At 45.6% G+C, this 14,565-nt stretch overlaps 1 protein-coding gene across 6 annotated transcripts in view; it reads right to left on the bottom strand.

Annotated features, from left to right (window-relative positions):
* The window catches only part of PDZD2 (PDZ domain containing 2), a 233,036-nt gene that overhangs the window by 131,992 nt on the left and 86,479 nt on the right, over window positions 1–14,565 (bottom strand). Inside the window, exon 1 of one of the 6 annotated variants that reach the window (XM_077936449.1) lies at window positions 9,270–10,064. The exons of the other annotated variants lie outside the window; for them this stretch is intronic. The gene's annotated coding sequence lies outside the window, so the exon portion shown is untranslated. Of the gene's footprint in view, window positions 1–9,269; window positions 10,065–14,565 lie in introns of those variants that run through there. 6 annotated transcript variants of the gene reach the window in all.

The raw sequence follows: 14,565 nt of genomic DNA, 5'->3' as shown, positions 1-14,565 counted from the left end.
AGATCTGTTACTCTTATATACATCGGTATCTCATTACAGAGCTGTAAAACCTCCTCCAGCCAAACATAATACCGAGTCTCTGCACATCAGATGTCGATCTCTCTGAAAACGAGGAATTTGGCAGACGCTCCCTGTAGCAAAACAAAAAGTCCTCTCTTTGTGCGATTCCTAAATGCAGCCATCACCCATTCACAAATATTGTGACTGTAGCAGCCATTTATCACAGCCACTTAGGCTGGAGACAGATGACAGTTGTTACGGCGGCAGAGGCACAAGAGAAGCATCCTCGTTGCATGATGGCGCAAACTCAAGACTCTTCCAAAAAGAAAATAACCATTGCCAAACCTCTTTAACCGACAGCAAAAATGGGACATCAAAGAAACAAGGGTCTGTATCAGGAGCAACAGTGACTCTCTCATACCTCTTTTGATGCACTTTGATGGTCTCTCTCAAGCTTTAAAATATGGCGCTGTGGGATAAACCACAGAGCCTAGGACTTGCCGATCAGAAGGTCGGCGGTTCGAATCCCCACGACGGGGTGAACTCCCGTTGCTTGGTCCCTGCTCCTGCCAACCTAACAGTTCGAAAGCATGTCAAAGTGCAAGTAGATAAATAGGGACCACTCTGGTGGGAAGGTAAACGGCGTTTCCGTGTGCTGCTCTGGTTCACCAGAAGCGGCTTAGTCATGCTGGTCACATGACCCGGAAACTGTACGCCGGTTCCCTCGGCCAATAAAGCGAGATGAGCGCCGCAACCCCAGAGTCGGTCACGACTGGACCTAATGGTCAGGGGTCCCTTTACCTTAGGGCTCAAGACAGACTATAGAGTTTTCTACGGGAGTTGAAGGTAGCATAATGAAACCATCATAACGCACACATATTCAGCTAGAACATATTCAGGTAGATCATTCCACCCAACTCAGTACTGCCTACTCCTGTTTCCCTAACATGAGCACCACAATATGCCCTTTATTTTATGTATATATTTTATTTAAGGCATTTATATGCTGCCTAATTACTTGCCGTTCTAAATGAATTGCAGCCTTTTAGGAGCCTGTTGATGCCCCCTGCTGCTCCCAATTTTTAATTTTCTTTTAAACTGAGATGTGAGGGGTAAACTGCGCTTCCCAGAATTCTTGGGTAGAGGGGCTTTAGATGTATGGCGTACACATAGCCACCGCTTCTTGCTATAAACGTTTATCGTTTTTCAATAAGCAAAAAAGCACACGGCACGTTATAAAATTATTGTAGATTGCCCTGCATTGGGAAAGACAGAACTGCATGCTGGGATGGCAAAAAAGAAAGCTCTGCACAGACAGAAAGCTAGCAGGTGATGCAGAAGCCTGAGCCAGAAAGCAGCTCCTTTGATGTCTACTTTTCCAAGAGCAGAGGCAAGGGGATCATACACCTGGTCACATAATCCTCCGCCTTAAGGAGGGAGCCAGGGCATACCTAGAAATTAGATTGGTCCAATTAAAGTGGATTAAAGTGCTCTGCTGTTCTGTTGCAACAATCCATTAATAAACGGACTTTTTGCAGTCAGGAAAGTGACAGGGAAAGTGTGGGGTAAAACAGAAAGATGAATAAGCAAGCAAATCAGGACAACTGCTCATTGTTGTATAACCTCCCCGCAAACATTTCAGAATAAACACAAAATAAAGACTGGATATAGTCTGGTCTTTGTTGCAAATGAATCAGGATAGATGCTCAACGAACGGGTCGTCTGCAGAAGTCTTAAGTGCTGGAATCTAGGAATAGTGATCTGCTATACCTATTCTGGAAGGAGGCAGTGTAAAATTGCCACTGAATTTCTCCTTGCCCAGATCTTACTCAACTGCAGTCCATAGCTGTCCTTTAAAAGCAGCTGGACTGCTTTAAAGCTTGCATGATCTTACTAGAGAAAATTGAATTTGCAGCTGTGAAGCAACATTTGGAGCATCTAACAGCTGCTTCTGGAAAACAACCGCAACACCCAGTAAGAATGCATATGGGGGCTTCTTTTGAAGTCACCCCACTGAGGATAGCTTCAGATAACAGACTGGCTGCCCCACACTTCTGACTTCAGAGCAGGGTAAAGAGTTTCACAGCTTCCTACCCCAACAGCTTTTTGGAATAACTAACCATTCTGAAGGATTGAATTGGCTGGGTTTTAAGGTGCTCTTGGGGGCTTCTCTATCTTATTTGTAGGAAATTGAGTTTAGAAAAAGAGGCAGGGCGGTCTTTTTATTACCTTTAACAAATTCCCCCCACTCCCCTTTCCTTTTACTGATTTTCATAGGACATTTTCCAAGGCACTTTGAAGTTGCTGGCTACAGACCACTGGGAGTTAGCTCAGGAATGTTTCCCAGCCAAAATACAGCCAATTGAAAAAGCAGAATCTTCGTATGCGGCTGTGAGTACTTACTACAGACTCACACAAACAGGATTTATTTACTTCCTACAAATTATTATTATTATTATTATTATTATTATTATTATTATTTCCCCAGCCACTCTGGGCAGCTCCCAATCAAGTGTTAAAAACAATACAGCATTAAATATTAAAAACTTTCCTAAACAGGGCTGCCTTCAGATGTCTTTTAAAAATAGGATAGCTGCTTATTTCCTTGACATCTGATGGGAGGGCGTTCCACAGCGCGGATGCCTGGTTCCCTGTAACCTCACTTCTCGCAATGAGGGAACTGCCAGAAGGCCCTCGGCGCTGGACCTCAGTGTCCGGGCAGAACGATGGGGGTGGAGACGCTCCTTCAGGTATACTGGACCGAGGCCATTTAGGGCTTTAAATGTCAGCACCAACACTTTGAATTGTGCTCAGAAATGTACTGGGAGCCAATGCAGATCTCTCAGGACTGGTGTTATGTGGTCCTGGAGGCCACTACCAATCACCAGTCTAGCTGCCGCATTCTGGATTATTTGCAGTTTCCGGGTCACCTTCAAAGGTAGCCCCATGTAGAGTGCATTGCAGTAATCCAAGTGGGAGATAACTACAGCATGCACCACTCTGACGCAGTGGACCAACACCAGCTGATGACATGGCTCCCCAAATCTCTTTTCTGATGAGAGCAGCTTTTGCGTCTCATTTGGAAACCAAGGACCCAGAGTCTGGAGGAAGAATGGGGAGGTACACAATGCCAGATGCTTGAAGTCCAGTGTGAAGTTTCCACAGTCTGTGTTGATTTGGGGAGCCATGTCATCAGCTGGTATTGGTCCACTGTGCTTCATTAAGTCAACGCAGCCATCTACCAGGAGAGTATGGAGCACTTCATGCTTCCTTCCGCAGACGAGCTTTATGGGGATGCTGACTTCATTTTCCAGCAGGACTTTGGCACCTGCCCACACTGCCAAAAGTACCAAAACCTGGTTCAATGCCCATGGGATTACTGTGCTTGATTGATCAGCAAACTCGCCTGACCTGAACCCCATAGAGAATCTATGGGGCATTGCCAAGAGACAGATGAGAGACATGAGACCGAGCAATGCAGAAGAGCTGAAGGCTGCTATTAAAGCATCCTGGTCTTCCATAACACCTCAGCAGTGCCACAGACTGATAGCATCCATGCCACGCCGCATTGAGGCAGTAATTGATGCAAAGGGGCCCAAACCAAGTACTGAGTGCATATGCATGCTTCGACTTCTCAGAGGTCCAATATTGCCCTATTTGCAATCCTTGTTTTGCTGATTTCATTTAATATTCTAACTAATTTGGGGTTTTCATGAGCTGTACGCCATGATCATCACAATTATAACAAATAAAGGCTTGACATATCTCGCTCTGCATGACATGAGTCTATCTCATATATTAGTTTCACCTTTTAAGTTGAATTACTGAAATAAATGAACTTTTCCACGATATTCTAATTTTCCGAGTTTCACCTGTATATAATAATACCAAATAATATTAGGAACTCCAAACCTCCTTTTGTGTAGCCTTGACATATCAAGTTGGCAGTGAATGACTCTTTCTGTCTTATTTATCCAGACATCTTTTTTATAAACTAAAAATCCCTTTCCTGATATGGAAAGGGCTCCAACCCCCTGCCCTGACAATCCATTTGACTTTTATCAATTTGAGTGTCCTTTTCCATGGTATCATTTCTGAGATGTTTGGTTCCTGGTGACCATATCAGAAGGAACTCTGAAGCAGCTCTGATGGTGCCGCAGTTTAAAGGGCAAGATTCCAAAGGAATTTAGGCCACCTCTGAACCAATGGCGAAAACCGTTTCAGCTCACTTAATCACACTTATCTCAGGGTCACTGGCCGATGGCACTGAAACCAGGAAGTTGTAACTTTCTAAATAAATATTTGTACTAAAAGCGCACAGAAGAATGTCTAAAAGAGCACAGAAGGATCTTGGGAGAGTGTGCGGCTTTCTCCTGCCGGATCCATGGCATGCGTAAGAAAAGCAACTCATTGGGAGTTGGCCTGACAGCAATTCCTGAGATTCTCAGTTTCATTGAGAAGGCAGCACTCCTTCCACATTTTTGCACAATAACTGTCACCCTGGCACTGGGTGATAGAGGGTCTTTAATTTGCCCCCCTCCCTTATCAGCCAGACAGAGGCCTAAGCAAAGCACAAATTTCATCTAGCACAAATTGCCCATCATTAAAGATGGATGATTAGTGCTTAACTTCCACTCCACTTACTGCCAAGCTCAACACAGCTCCAAGGGAGGAAGGAGAGCAACGATGTGCCCGGACCAGCCAATTTAACTCAATTTGCTACCAACAGACGCGCAAGGCGGGGTTCGCTGCCTGCACTGCGTTCTTCGGTTTGTCACTGCGAGACGGGAGTTAAAAGGTGCAGAAAACCAACAGCTCTTGTCATCAGATCTCTGTTGCATTAATTTTTGCTACTTGGGGTCCACTGAGCTGATTTGGGGCACATCAATGGTCAAAAGGGAAAGAAGCAGAACTTTCAATCTACAAAGGCTTCCCCTTAAACCTTGTCTTTAAAAGTCACTACTTGCCATAGGCGAGTGGCTATCTGCAAGCCTGAGTCATGGGAACATGAGAAGTGTCCTTAGACCAAGTCAAACTATTGGTCCATCCAGCTCATTACTGCCTATTTTGGGGGTGGGGAACTTTTTTCTTCCCCACCTACTATTTCCAGATATTGTTGTTGTTGTTGTTGTTGTTGTTGTTGTTGTTGTTGTTGTTGTTTTGTATCCTGACCCCGCCCATCTGACTGGGTTGCCCCAGCCACTCCGTGCAGCTTCCAACATACATATATAAAAACATAATAAAACATTAAACCTTAAAAAGCTTTTCTGTTCAGGTCTGCCTTAAAATGTCTTCTCAAGGTTATGTAGTTACTCATCTCCTTGACATCTGATGGGAGAGCATTCCACAGGGTGGGTGCCACTACCGAGAAGGCCCTCTGCCTGGTTGTCTTAAGAAGTTGTCTCTCCCGGCAAAGGATACTAGGACATCCAAATCCTTTAGGCCAGGAATGGAGAATCTTAGTGTGCTCAATTATGGCCCTCTAGGCCACTCTGTCTGGGTTTGAGACTCTCCCCAGCCACACACCCTCCCAGTCCACACCTGTCACCAACTTTGCTTTGCCCCCTTCCTTGAGTGCTTCTGCCAGACTGGAACAGGACCTGCAACTAGGGCTGGGTGATATCTGGTTTCCAAAACGGCAATATGTCACCAGCTAAACATTGTTGTATACCAATATATTGTAATGTGTAAAATAAGGATGGAACTATGTAGAGGCGAACAGTAGGGATGGGCGATATCTGGTTTTCAGCTTCATGGTATGTCACCAGCTAACCATCACAATATACTGATCTATCACAATGTCTGCGTGTGAGAGTGAGATATCACAGATCAAACACACCATGCAGAGAACTTGTAAAACAATGCTTGACGTCAGCTGCCTGTAACCTAAGTGTTCCGTAACCAATGAAATGAACTGGTGTACATTCATGAATGGGTAAGGCTATAGCTCAGCAGGGAAAGCAGTGTTCAATGCTGGCACAGAAGCAAAAGATGACTTATGCCAAGTCCTTCTAGCACAAAACTGTCTCTTCACTGACTGGCAGAGGCTCTTCAGAGTATCAGGCAGGGGTCTCATCCAGCCCTACCTAGAAATGCCAGCGATTGAACCTGCAACCATCTTCACGCAAAGCAGATTCTCCACTGCTGAGATTTGCCCCACCCCCAAGAGCAAGAGGCTCTCTTCTCTGCTGCATGTGAACCAATCCTGGAGATCAGACCAGACCAAGAAATGTTAAAAGTTATCTTGCAGTTTTTGTTCTGCACATTCACAAGGTGCAAAAACTTGGCCAATTTATATTTCGAACCTGCAAAATAAGATGGCAAGCACACAGCCAATCTGTGGGGAAAGCACAGTGGCGTTTTAACACAGTTTGTCTTGCTGGGCATAATGGAGCATTTCAAAACTAATTGAAACCACAATTAAAGCCATACAGGGAGCCCATGGCAGAAACAGGATTACTGAAAATTATTCCCTGGCTCACAGCACCTGCTCAATATACCAGACCTCAGCACTTTAAGAAAAACACAGAGAGAGAGAGAGGGACACACAACTAAGTCTTATTTCAAGCTATGATGTTGAGATTTATTGCTTGTTTTTGCTAATCAAGAGTTAACTCCAACTTTGAATGCTGTGATTTACTGACACCTTGCTCTTTGACAATAGGCTAAGAACACTTCTACAATTCCCCACATTGTGGGTGAGGAATACGTGACTCTCCATATGTTGCTGGACTTCAGCTCCCATCATCCCAGGCTGATGGGAGTCACAGCCCTAATGACATCTGGTGAGACACGGGTTCCCCATTCCTGCCCCACATCATGTTCAACCAAGAAGACATGTTACAAATGCAACTGAATGCTGATGAATATGGGGTCATCAACCCCACACATGGATGGCATTAATTAAGCACACAAGAAGGGGCCTAACTCAGTGGCAGAGCACGTGTTTCTCATGCACAAGGTCTCAGGCTCAGTCCCTGCCGTCTCAGGTAGACCTCTGCTAGCCACACTTTGGAGAGCTGCTAAAGGAATGCAATTCAAGCCACCCGGCCGAAGCCAAGCAGGAAATCTAGGCAAAATCACCTGGGGAACCCAATGTCTGCTACCTTGAGTTCCATGGTGGGAGGAAGGTGGGAAATAAACAATAAAATATTACTGGGAATAATTGGGAAAGTTATTTAACTCTGCATAAGGCGGGTGGCACTGTGGGTTAAACCACAGAGCCTAGGGCTTGCCAATCGGAAAGTCGGCGGTTCAAATCCCCACGACAGGGTGAGCTCCCGTTGTTCGGTCCCTGCTCCTGCCAACCAAGCAGTTCAAAAGCACGTCAAAGTTCAAGTAGATAAATAGGTACCACTCGGGCAGGAAGGTAAACGCCGTTTCCATGTGCTACTCTGGTTCGCCAGAAGCAGCTTAGTCATGCTGGCCACATGACCCGGAAGCTGTACGCTGGCTCCCTTGGTCAATAAAGCGAGGTGAGTGCTGCAACCCCAGAGTCGTCCGTGACTGGACCTAATGGTCAGGGGTCCCTTTACCTTTAAGGCACTTTAAGTATTCATGTGAATTTTGCAAGGAGACCCTAAAGACCCCAAAAGACATGTAGATCTGCTCTTTGCTGAGCAGGGAGTCAAAGATGGAGTTCTGCCATGTGCAACAAGGGTGTGCACTTGAGAGATAAAGAGGAATGGGGCAGGGGGTTGGATAGAAAGTGCCAACAGAGAGAGTAGAATAATACCACCTACTAGGTCTCAGGCCATCATTCTCTGTCTTTTAATGTCCTTTCAAAAAGGGAATCCTTTATTAATACATATTTGATGAGATACTATTGACCGGTGCACAACAGAGATAGATGCTAATTGGTCTTCTTGCAATGTGTTTACTTATTCATTCATTCACAAGAACGGCACGCACACCGATATAATTTGGGCATTTGTCTTTGCCAAGACCATTCCAAAAATAAAGGCTCTGAGTGTGGAAAGTCATTTGCCAAAAGCTGCTGCCATGGGAAAGACGCGGTTGAGCAATCTAATATTTAACAGTCCCAGCTGCCTTTTATTTCAAAGCCATATTTTAGTTATTAGTATCATTTGCAATCTTTCCCGCCCACCCGCCCCCTCTCACAGTCCCAAGACCCTGCCAAAATGCAGTACTCAGCAGATATTTTGCATGTGCATTAAAAAGAGTTTATTTTAACCGCACCTATTATCTGTAAATACAAGGTGATCCCTTAAAATGTATAACCTGCAAACTCCACACAAATCAAAAGTCTGGTTAAAAAAGACCTCCCTGCAAGAACTTTTACCCCATCTATTATGTGTGTGTGTTTGTGTACATATGACATCTCACACACAGAGTGCAACTTGCAATACACATTTGATTATAGCAATCTGCTTACAATTCAGCACAAAGTATCCTTTTTCTATATTAAAAAAAAACTTTCCTAGTTCTCCTTGCTATAGAGAATTATTTTGGGACTAGATTATTAAAAAAAAAAAACTTTTCATGCTGGCACATAGGATGCCTTAACATTTTGCTGATTTCGATTCTGAAACATTTTCCTCCCGATGAAGTGTTTAGTGGTTTTGGACAGAACCCTGTTTGCCTCGGGCCAGAACGTAATCTCAGGCGAAATCCTAAACAATGTTTTGCCCAGAACCCCGTCCAGTTTTGCATTGGAGCTGAAAGCTCCAAAAGCAAAACCACACTGGAAATCAAAGCACCGATAAATTGGTGTTAGTCCTAGATTAGCTGGGTTCCCTCCCCACGCTCTCCCCCACCCATACGCTGTTAAGCCGGGGCTGTTATCGGCTTGTTGCACTGTCTCTGCTGACTTTTCACCTTGCGGCTGCTGAATGCAGTCGGAGTTCTAATATACCTTCCAGATTTAATCAAGACAGATTAATTCTGATTGCAAACAGAAGTCGCAACGGGAGGAAAAACCGCAAAGGATAAGCAGTAGCAGCAGGTAAGTATACCTGCGGCATTATGTGACAAGGAAAGTTAACCCGAGCAACCTTCTGAAGAGCCCGATTTAAAAATAACCAGCTGCAAATGGGAGCTTTCACAAGATATACTTCAAGCCATAAAGCAAAAATTATGTTTCATCAGCGCCTTTAAAAAGAAAAGAGAGGAAAGCACAGCTGGCGTTTGAACTGGCATTTTTGCTACATAACTTTTCAGCCTCTGGATACATTCAACCAAGCCCTTTCCTGGAGCGGACCCAAACACACGCCTGTTTATTTGCAATTCTTACGGTATGCTACACATACCTCTTTTCCTTCTAAATCCCCTTCATGGGTTTTCCTCCTCCTCCTCCTCTTCCGTGATAGCCTCGTCTTCCGTGGAATTCCTGTAAGGAGCAGCTGGCGTCTCTCTCTCTGGGTTAATCCACGAGCGGGTGGTTTAGCAATCCCATGAGTCTGTTAATTAGTTTAATCGCTTGCTGGCACCCAAGACGAGAGGCCACTTGAACACCCGAGGAGGGAGGGAGGGCGATCCAGCTGCTGCTGCTGCGGCTGCTACTGCTGTGTCCGCCTCTGCCCAAGAAGCACTCCCCCTCCAAAAAAAAGACAGGGCTTGTTTACCCTAAAAAAACAGAAAGCAGCAGCAGCAGCAAACCCTTCAGTTCCGTTGCATGAGTTTCCAGAAGGCTGGGAGAGCTTACTGCCCTCCTCTTCGCTGCCTCTGGCTACGGGAGCACAAATAGTCTTCCGTGCATTCCTGATGCTGCTCTGTCAGTAGCAATGTGCTCAGCTGTCAAAGCTGCCCAAATCGGACCTCCCCAAAAAACATGCACAGAAAACCCCACCAAAACTCAAAACCCACAGAAACACAAGGGGCAGCCAAGCAACGAGAGCCTTCAGGTTAGCCAGGCAGGTGAATCTAACATTATTTTCTCAGGTTGCCAGTTGGTGGGACGAACGGGGGTGACAGCATCCAAAGTGAAACAGAAAGAGAGAAGGGGTTTCAGCTGCACGGCGAAGCCCAGAGATCTTCTCCGCTGCGAAAATAAAAACAAAATCCAATCTTACCCTGCCACTAACCGGTTTATTTCAGGCATGGTCAACCCTTCCCCCTGCCATGGAGAGTCTAGGAATTAACCTACGGGGCGAGAAGTCAGGAAACGGGTTGCAAGAGACCCTGGAATTCAATTGTAGTAAAATACGTCCCTCCCTCAACCCCGCTGGCTCAGAGAGTCTGATCTGACTGTACAGCTCAAGCATTTCCTTTCCACCTTCTTTCACACAGGGTTCCTCCCCCTCCGCTCAGGCTAACTTCAATCAGCGAGGTCCTTCCCCGGGGAAAAGCGCAGCCCCCTTTCCCCACACGTTCAAGCGTCCAGCTGCAAAGCGATTAGGAAGCATGACCCAGGCAGCTAAGCTGTTTATATCACCTCTCTGGAGGGCTTCCTGTCTTGAATTAATGGGAACACTAAGTTGCTCACCCCCACCCCAAAAAAAGGGCAGTTGGTGGTGGTGCTATCAAACAGAGAGAGGGAAATTCTCCTGCATTTTTTTGAGGGACAGCCATCTGGTCACTGGGGGGAAAACAACCTGAACATCAAAAGTTTGCGATGGATAAACTCGGACGGGGGGGGGGGGAGGTTTCCCCACTCTTGCATGAAGAGCAAACGAAGGCTGCAAACCATCACACCATTTGCTCAAAAGTAGCCCCACTGGCTTTCACAGGAGGATGACCCCCAAAGGAAGTGGTTTGAGGACTGCAGCCAAAGAACGCTTGTCTAAAACCACCAGCAACTCTAAAGAATTTCTGCATTAAAGCTCTCACGTTTTCTCTAGGTGAACATGAATTCCGCAGGTGGGTGGCTGTTGAGTACTGAGACACAAAGTCATGTTTCTGACCTCTTGTGGTCGTTCAAGACTGCCCGCCCCCAGGCAATTCTTATCACAGGTGTTCCTGGCATGCTGTTTTGTTAAAGTCACATTGCCCCAATCTGCCAATAATTTTTCTGTGTTTTAAGGTTCTTACCGTGGTTTATGGTGTAAAGCATGCTCTGTCCTTTTGGGAAAGGGTGGGATATAAATTTCTTAATACAAACTCCATTATTAAGTTATCTGGAAATTCAAGGGAGGGGCTCACAACATCCCTGACAAAGGAACATCCCCACTTCCTCCCCCACCACATTCCTGTTCAGCCCTGCTTGGCTTGACGTGATGTTAGCTATTCTACTCCCTTGTTGATGTCCCGCTCCCCAGCCGCCAACTCAAGTCTGCCTTAAAATTATGAACAATGTTGTTGTTGTTTAGTTGTTTAGTCGTGTCCGACTCTTCGTGGCCCCATGGACCAGAACACGCCAGGCACTTCTGTCTTCCACTGCCTCCCACAGTTTGGTCAAACTCATGTTCGTAGCTTCGAGAACACTATCCAACCATCTCGTTCTCTGTCGTCCCCTTCTCCTTGTGCCCTCCATCTTTCCCAACATCAGGGTCTTTTCCAGGGAGTCTTCTCATGAGGTGGTCAAAGTATTGGAGCCTCAACTTCATGATCTGTCCTTCCAGTGAGCACTCAGGGCTGATTTCCTTCAGAATGGATAGGTTTGATCTTCTTGCAGTCCATGGGACTCTCAAGAGTCTCCTCCAGCACCATAATTCAAAAGCATCAATTCTTCAGCAATCAGCCTTCTTTATGATCCAGCTCTCGCTGTTATGAAAGCTTTCACTGTTATCATCCTATTATGCACAATAGGATCTGATGATTCTGTCAGTGAACCAATGGTTTTCCCAAGTATATCAGCCTATGTTCCATGCTATTGTACATGAAACTTAAAACCCCTTCATAGAGAAAGAGTTTTCCCTTTCTGCCATTATGTCAGGTTCCAGCATCCATCTGTCTCAGGAGACAATGGAAGAGTGTGCATTTGGGGGTGAAGTCAAACTGTTGGAAGGTTGCAGCGACTGCTGTGGCTGCAGAGACTGATAAAGGAGAGACATGTTTTGTTGCAGCTGGGGCAGATGAAGGCATCTGGTTGTGCTGCTGCAATGTATCTTCTCTCTGTGCTCCTCCCGGTGGTCATTTTTCTTCTGGCCACAGCTATGGATACACGACTTGACTGCCTGTCTGCTAAAACTGGGAAGACAAATCATCCAACAACCTTCCAATGAAAGCATCAATGCTTTCCAATGCTTCCAATGCTGCATCAATAGGAGTATAGCATCTAGATCAAGGGAAGTAATAGTGCCACTGTATTCTGCTCTGGTCAGACCTCACCTGGAGTACTGTGTCCAGTTCTGGGCACCACAGTTCAAGAAGGACACTGACAAACTGGAACGTGTCCAGAGGAGGGCAACCAAAATGGTCAAAGGCCTGGAAACGATGCCTTATGAGGAACGGCTAAGGGAGCTGGGCATGTTTAGCCTGGAGAAGAGGAGGTTAAGGGGTGATATGATAACCATGTTCAAATATATAAAAGGATGTCACATAGAGGAGGGAGAAAGGCTGTTTTCTGCTGCTCCAGAGAAGCGGACATGGAGCAATGGATCCAAACTACAAGAAAGAAGATTCCACCTAAACATTAGGAAGAACTTCCTGACAGTAAGAGCTGTTCGACAGTGGAATTTGCTGCCAAGGAGTGTGGTGGAGTCTCCTTCTTTGGAGGTCTTTAAGCAGAGGCTTGACAACCATATGTCAGGAGTGCTCTGATGGTGTTTCCTGCTTGGCAGGGGGTTGGACGCGATGGCCCTTGTGGTCTATTCCAACTCTATGATTCTATGAAAGCAGAGGCACTTATTTTACAACATGAAGCGAAACAGCAGCTCTTCATAGCCTGCAAATGAGTAAGGGGCCTCAGAAAGGTGTTTCCCAGGGAGCCCTGAGGCTGCTAGAGAATCATTCTTCAAATCAAACTTCTCTCTACCGCTTGCTGTGCACCCTGCTTGCTTTTACAGTTAAATACCACAAATGCTCAGCGTTGTGCCAGTCTACCATTAACCATAGTCCATCATTCAAAACTCACAGTGTACGGTAGCCAGGTTGACTGAGTTTGTATCTGAGCAGAACAGCTGGTGCTCCAGCAGCCAAAGAGATATTTTGGTAGATATGCTCCTTTACAGAGTACACACCAGCAACTGCCACATATAGCGAGAAAACAGGTACCGTATCTATTCAATCAGCGCAGGTAGAGGAGATAATAAAGGTGCGGCACAGCGTTTGGAAAACCATTAGAGACTAATGAGCATGTATGCACAAGCCCAGAGTGATCCCAGCACCCCACCATTCATTCTTCAAATGCCAGAGATTCCAGTCCCACCCACCTCCAAACCCTTGCTTGCAGCCATGGGTGGGAAGACTGTGTCCGTAATAAAGACCATCGTCTCTCTGGCTGCCAGCTTTAAGCAACTACTGTGGTGGCACACTTGGGCTTCACATAAATATGGTAATGCAATCAATCGCCGCACAAAAAAACTTACTTTATTTACTAGCCCATGCTGCCGCCGCCCCCCATATAACCAGGGTTGCTGGTCCTACCCGGGCCTCTCCTGCCACTGTGGGTGGCTTCCAACAGGATATTAAAAACACAAAAAAAATCCCTAAACAAGGCTGCCTTCAGATATCTTCTAAAAGTCAGATAGTTGTTTCTTTCTTTGACATCTAGTGGGAGGGCATTCCACAGGGCGGGCACCACTACCGAGAAGGCCCTCTGCCTGCCCGATGGAATCAGTCAACTGTGTGTGCAACTATATAGCAAAACTGGCCAATATTTGAATTTTGCACCAATATTATATGAGCATTAGATGCTGAATGTCACTGTCTGGATGTCATGAGTGACCTAGAACTTTCACGTCGCACGAGCACAATCCACGGGTTGACTACGTATTGGCTGCCACAAACCACAGGTCAGAGCCGCAGTTGGGTCCCCTTGTTCCAAATCTGTTAAGGCCAGCCCTTTCTATTTCCTGCCACATAAGATAAACTAGAGACCCATTCACGGCAACATTTTGCAATGTTTATCCTAGTACATGAAGCCCATTTTCCATAACCACTGTTTCCACATGGTTTTGATTACTGAGAGAACTTGAACCAAAACAAAATATTTTGAAATTTGACAGGATTTCAAATTTGAAACTCCTGATTTCAAATTTGACGACTTTAACCTTACCAACAGTCTCTTTTATCATTCAGGTGTGTGCATGCAATAGCAGCCTCCCCCAAACTGGTGTGCACCACATGTCTTGCACTACTACAACTATAACTCCCAAGCAGCATGGCCAATGGTTAGAGATTATTAGAGTCCTGATTCAAAACATTTGGAAGGCAACAGGTTGGGGAAGCCTAAGCCAAAAGGAGTCAGCGTAGTGCCTTCCAGATGATGTTGGAATATAATTCCCATGAACCCCAACCAACATGGGCAATGGTCATGGATGATGGGAATTGTACTCCGACAACATCTAGAGGCTGCCATATTGGATACCCCTGGATGAAGCTGTCAATTATCAGATGCTTCAAGAATTCCAGAGATAGTTAAAAATATCATAGTTTGCTAGCTATCAGATACCAAAATGTATTGTGTGTCAGCTATTAAATACTGCCAAATTAATTACTATGTGA

Source organism: Podarcis muralis, chromosome 11 (genome assembly GCF_964188315.1).
Source record: "Podarcis muralis chromosome 11, rPodMur119.hap1.1, whole genome shotgun sequence".
Taxonomy (NCBI): Eukaryota; Metazoa; Chordata; class Lepidosauria; order Squamata; family Lacertidae; genus Podarcis; species Podarcis muralis.
This window is presented reverse-complemented; position numbering and strand designations above follow the sequence as displayed.